Below are 6,000 nucleotides of genomic sequence, written 5' to 3'. Positions count from 1 at the left end.
AGGAAGAAGCCTGGTTGGGGAAGAGCAGGTTGTAAAGTCATCTGGGGGTGGGTGCTTCTATGATAGAAGAACAAAAAGACATGAGTACTGAAATGAGATTAGTACAAAGTAAATGTTGCAGCATCTGAAACATGCCACTGAGTATCATGAAAATGACAGAAGTTAATCTCTCACCAGGAGGTGGAAGAACTGAGAAATTGTTCCCATAACTAGGCCTAGCAAAGGCTGGAGAGGACAAGGCCTTTATTTGGGGACTTTAACATTGTCCAGGTTATCAGGAATGTAAACACAACATTTAACTCTTAATGTCATAGATGTCCCCAGAAAATATAGTTAAGCTACTTAATGTCATCTGATTTTATAAAATATCCCTTTATTGGTATAACCTGTGTTTAGTAGAGATCTCTATACTTCTGTTACTTAGGAATAGATAATCATACTAGCAAACATAGATTAAGTCTACCTGTGTAGCTTAGGAAGGTCTGCAGGCCTTAAACTGACTAAAAACTTCTGACTCTGGCAGTTTCTCTTGATAGTTATCAGGCACATTTGCTGAAGAATCTTTCTTTCATTTGTAGCTTCCAGCCTTTATTCTAGTGGGCTAATACAAGTGTACATCTTAAGTTACATTTAACTATTATTTCCTTTAAATGCCCAAGAATGGCTATGCTTTGGTTTTAACTGTTTTGCTGGGCATCTAAGATCAAGCTGGTCAAATTGACCTGGTTCCTGTCTTGTTAAAGAGTCAGCTGAGTTCCCACAGGGGTCACTCATACAGAACTTAAGAGCGGCTCCTTAGCTCCATCAGTGACTTTGATTAGGCAGAGTCTCTTGATGAGGTGACTTCCTTTAGCAAGGGATGTTTCCCTTTTTCCATGACCCTCCTCTGCAGCAGATGCACTGGGTGATTTTTCATCCTCTAGTCTCAACAGTCTCCTTGATCAGGAGGTTGTGTGACCCAGAGTTGCAACGCTCCTTAGAGAAGTTCTCTTATTCCCTGGGTTCAGGCTGACGTTGAGGGCAAGACCCAAATATGGACTTTTCTTGACCTCTGTATTTAACTCCAATTTCTAAGTTTGATCTTAATTATCCAGCAAGCCAGTCTCACCAGTCATAAAGTAAGAGTACTGGGCTTTAACTTTAATGTCCATAACTTTACAGTTATTTACCTTTTTATCTAACTGGAGTCTGCATTAGTACTGGAAGTTACCACTATCTATTCTATAGGTGATGGCTTATTATCACAAGTTACCTAGGTTGTGTGTTCTTGGAGCAGCTACTTCTGCAAAACATTAACAGGTAACAGTTTTACAAAATGAAATTAGCAAGAGTAAAAATATATTCAGCTTGTATAACAGCTATCTTGAATTTCGATTGAGAACTACATTCTATCCCCTATTTGAGATCACAGTACTTTTACAACAAGAACCAATCTCTTGACTATAACTTTAAATAAGCTGAAGTCTGACTTATTTTGGAGTCACTCTAACATGCAGTAAGGTGGGAGGCAGAGCCTTATCTCAGGTAAGGCAGGGCTCTTTACAGATCTTAAGTGTTCTAATTCTGATGTTGATCTTTGCTTCTTCTTTAAATATCATTAAGTAGTTTACATATACTGTTTCCTGAGTCTATATAAACTTTATAATTAACACAATTTAACATAGTATCTAAAACATGAATCAAAGAAAGGCTGAGAGAGCTTTTAACTTTCCTTTTGTGATTAAGTGGCAAAATGTTTTCATGTTTCACAATATTAACCTTTAAACAAATCAGACTCTAATGTTTAGAAATACATTTACATTTGAAATTCTTTATCCCAGTGTAAAAAGTAACAAATTTTACACATACCCTATTGATAGCAGGTCCTATAATAGAACATTAAATGATAGAAATAAATCCCCAATAAAATTTACTCTTTATAAGTTTAAGATTACCATTACAGACAAGTTTAATCTGAAGGATAGCAGAGCTTAATAAATTCCTTGCTTTAAAAACTTGTGGTCCTGAAAAATATGAACACATTTAATATACAATGAGTGACCATTTCACAAATACCTTGACACTTTTATCTTACCAAATTGAGTTTTTAAAGAGAAATGTAGACTCTGTAACAAAGTACGATACTCTATAATAGTTGTTTAACCATAATTGTATACACCCCAATTTTTAAGACTAATTGTTCTAAAGAATCAAACTTAATAGACACAAAGTTAAGAGTAAATTAGTGTTTCAAATCCTTGTCATTTTACCATGTCATTCTACCATATAGATTAAACTTTGGTTTATATCAGAACATTAGTATTTCACCTTAGGAAAAACCTTCAATAGTTTTAGCTGTCTCACATACATATAACCAACTTAGTTACACACAAACTTGTTGAAACTTGTCCTTTACTTACACAGACTTTCTTAGCACTTACTTAGACCCTCATGTATTTCATCACACAAGCACTTTCTTACCCAGAAACATTTCCTTTTTCCTTTTACTAAATATATTTCCATACCCAGAACCTTTTATTTTCTCTTTCCTATTCGTTGACCCCTTTTTGTTCACATTCTGAAACAACTCTTATGAAATTTCTGAATTTAGATAAATTACTCTATTTTAATAAGATTAAATATTCTGTTGTTTATAGTACTCTAATTGAAACACAGTTGAAACTTTTGGGACCCTTTGTATATAGAAGTGCACTTGTTAGGACATAACTCTTAGTAACCTTGTTTTTAGGTTAGTGATGACACAAAGCAAGTTTAAACCCTTTTATTTACCAACCTATGAAAACACCAATAATGTTTAAGTATGATACCCCATGGAATTTAAAGAGTTAAAAGTACTCGATGTTATTTAACAATTAGCATTTTAACTTTGTAAATTAATCAGATGTCTCTACAAACACATTAGAGTAATCCCATACATGTTAACTCTAATTCACTTATTCTGTAAAAACCAAGATATCAGACAAGTGTTCTGTACAGTATTTGCTGTCTCTTTCCTGTTGAAGAAAAGTCCTAGAAACAATTGATATTAGACACTTTATTAACATCAATATTTTATTAGCTTGACCACCTAGAGACTTGTGAGTTATTTTCAAAGACATTTTGCTTTTATTAGTTTACCCAATTTGAACCTTTTTAAATCACGTGAATCAAAAGTATCTGGATCCATTTTTAAATTTTAATTTTAGGAGCGCTCAGTTTCGATACAGACAAAACATGACATCAGACAGCACAACATACAAATAACACAAAATCAAGGCCTTCTAACTTTATAGGTGTATCTCCATTGCAACGTAACAGATGTTCAAAAACTCTAGTTGAATAAAAAATAGAACTGATAAAAAAATCATGAGCTCAAAAAACATATAATTAAAAAAAACCAAGAGTCCTGGAAAAAATCATACGGCCGTTAATTACTTTATTAAAGTACCATAAAATTTACTTTGCTGGAGTTTTAAAGACTCTTTTTACCTTTTCTTTCCCTGGGTTTGAGACCGGTCTCCTACTGAGCCTTTAGGCTTCTTTTATTTATATTTCAGTGTAAGCCTTGACTGAGATCTGGAAGGATCTAACAGGTTTTAACAGAAACTTTGTGTCTAAGGCATTTTAGCCATCTCATCCGGACAGGTTGGATGTTAAAATTATGAGACCTTATTTTTCATTACTTTTGAGACTGAAGCTACTTTGCTAAGTTACCCTTCAGGGCTGTCGGGAGGGGGAGTCCAGAGAAGGAACCTTTGGGGTCCACCCGAGAGTAGCCCGGGCCGAGAACCCCGCAGTTGTTCCAACCCTTCCTCCACCTCCGCCACAAACACACAACAGAACCAGATACAGACGGGCGCCAATCTCTGATCCACCAATTGAACCCCATCAGCGCCCTTACCGAGGGAGACTACCAGGCGTCCCTGGCTCCCCTCCACCCTTAGGGCATCCCCCAGGGCTGCAACCTGTGGCCCCCCAGGCACGTCTGCCGGCCACTGTTCAGCCACTCTCACGAGTCACCGAACGGCTGCCACCGAAACCGAAAGCGCGCTCACAGAACCAGACCAACTAACAAAACACAAGACAAAGACAGACAACTTCGGGGTACCCCTTCTTACCTCCAAGGTCGACTCCGTGGCTGAGGGGGGGCCGTCTTATCCCGGATGAGCCCCCAAATGTAAGGCATCCAAAAAGGAAACCCCAACTCTGTCCCATGGATGGACGGCAACCCCAATCAACCGCAGGAGGCGTCACTTGATGCAAACCGCAAGAGGTGTTTATTCCAGCGCGCTAGGACCCAACTCAAGGAGTCCGAGTCCCTAGCAGAAAATCTTGTAGGTTTATAAAGGCAGAAACCACACATCGGGAGGGGTCGCACATGAAAGGGAAAAGGGGGACAAAGCTGCCGGGAAATTTCAAAGGGGGTCTGGGTTTGCTGATAACATACATGTTTCACAATGTTTTACAACAGGGCGTAGATTCTGGTCAATAGTTTCTGGTAATCCTACTGTTTGAGCACTATCTGGCTATCTGGCTCAATTTACCCTTTCATTCTCTGTTTGGGGCTGTTTCTTGGAACAGCTTTAGGGGCTTTGTTCCCATTACTGGGAGGGTGACCACAGACAGCTTAAAAAAATGTCCATTCTTTCATTGTGATCCTCTTGCTTCAGTTTCCCAAGCCACTGGGATTACAGATGTACACCACCATACCCAGTGAGGTTCCCTCTTTTTTTGATGGCCTACAAGGAAAGTAACTGAAATGAGCAATTCATTTTTTTCCGAGAGAAAAAGAAAAAGATGGTTTATTGCTTTGCAAATTGCTTAGCAAAAAAATTGCTTAGCAAAGGAGAAACACAGGGACTCCCATTCCAAAAGCTGTGATTCTGCCCATCATAGGGAACAGGGGGTTTTTAAGAGGCGATACAGAAAAAGTGAGTTTAGGAGGAGAGATCAGGGAGAAGGTCAGGGAAAAGGTTAGGAAAAAGAAAAAAAAATGTAAGTTTCAAAGCAACAGGGGATATAGTCAAAGCATCAAGTGAACCCGTTACATTTCCCCACTGTCAATTTCTAGCTTCCATTTCTATGGAAAGTGGGTGACAACATCTCCAAGCTGCTTCCTGTTGAAAGGGGGTGATGCTGGGGAAGTAACCCAAAGTCAGGGTCTCACTAAGTTGCTAGGTCTTAAGTTGCTGAGACTGGATTTGAACTGCCAATCCTCCTGCCTCAGCCTGCTGGGATTACGGGCATGTGCCACTGTGCTTGGTCCTGAGGGAACATTTTTAATAACACTTTGTAATCAGAAAGTTGTCAGAGTTGTGGCTGGGCATCAGAAAATTGGAATGGAGGTTGCATGCACACTGTGCTCTGGAACAAATGGAGAAAGATGGCAGAAAAACAGAAAAGCTGGACTGGCTCAAGTGTGGGGTTTAGGCCTTAAACAAAAAACAAACAAACAAAAAATTAGGACAAGAAAAGTTGGTCCGGGTCTCATGAACTGCCTCCAAGGAGGCCATGCTTTGATCAGCAACCCACTAGACAGGTTTCTGGAGCAGCCAAGTCTCTCACTACTTGAAGCTCTCCAGAGATGCTACAACAGGGTCCAATGTTTTTCAGACCATGGGTTAACTATGTACATGTAGTCAAAAGTGTCCTACTGTGGTTGAAAGTCCCAAGTTTAGAAAGCTGGGAGTTTAAGGGCTCTCTCACTCCCTAATTGCACTAAATGCCTCAAATTAATCATGATAGAAGTAAAATGAAAAAAAGAAACATACCTTAATATCTACCAACAACCGTACCATGTAAAAACTCACAATTTAAGTATACAGTTGGGTGTGATGGTGCACATCTATAATCCCAGCAATTCAGGAGGCTAAGGCAGGAGGATCACAAGTTCAAGGTCAGCCTGGGCAATTCAGACCCTGTCTTAAAATAAAAAAATAGAAAAAGGACCGAGGATGTAGCTCAGTGGTAAAGTGCCCCTGTGTTCAATCCCCAGTACAAAAAGGGAAGGTGAGAAAGAAG

This window comes from Sciurus vulgaris (assembly GCF_902686455.1).
Source record: "Sciurus vulgaris genome assembly, chromosome: 11".
Taxonomy (NCBI): Eukaryota; Metazoa; Chordata; class Mammalia; order Rodentia; family Sciuridae; genus Sciurus; species Sciurus vulgaris.
The sequence above is the reverse complement of the archived record's forward strand: the minus strand, read 5'-3'. Positions refer to the sequence as shown.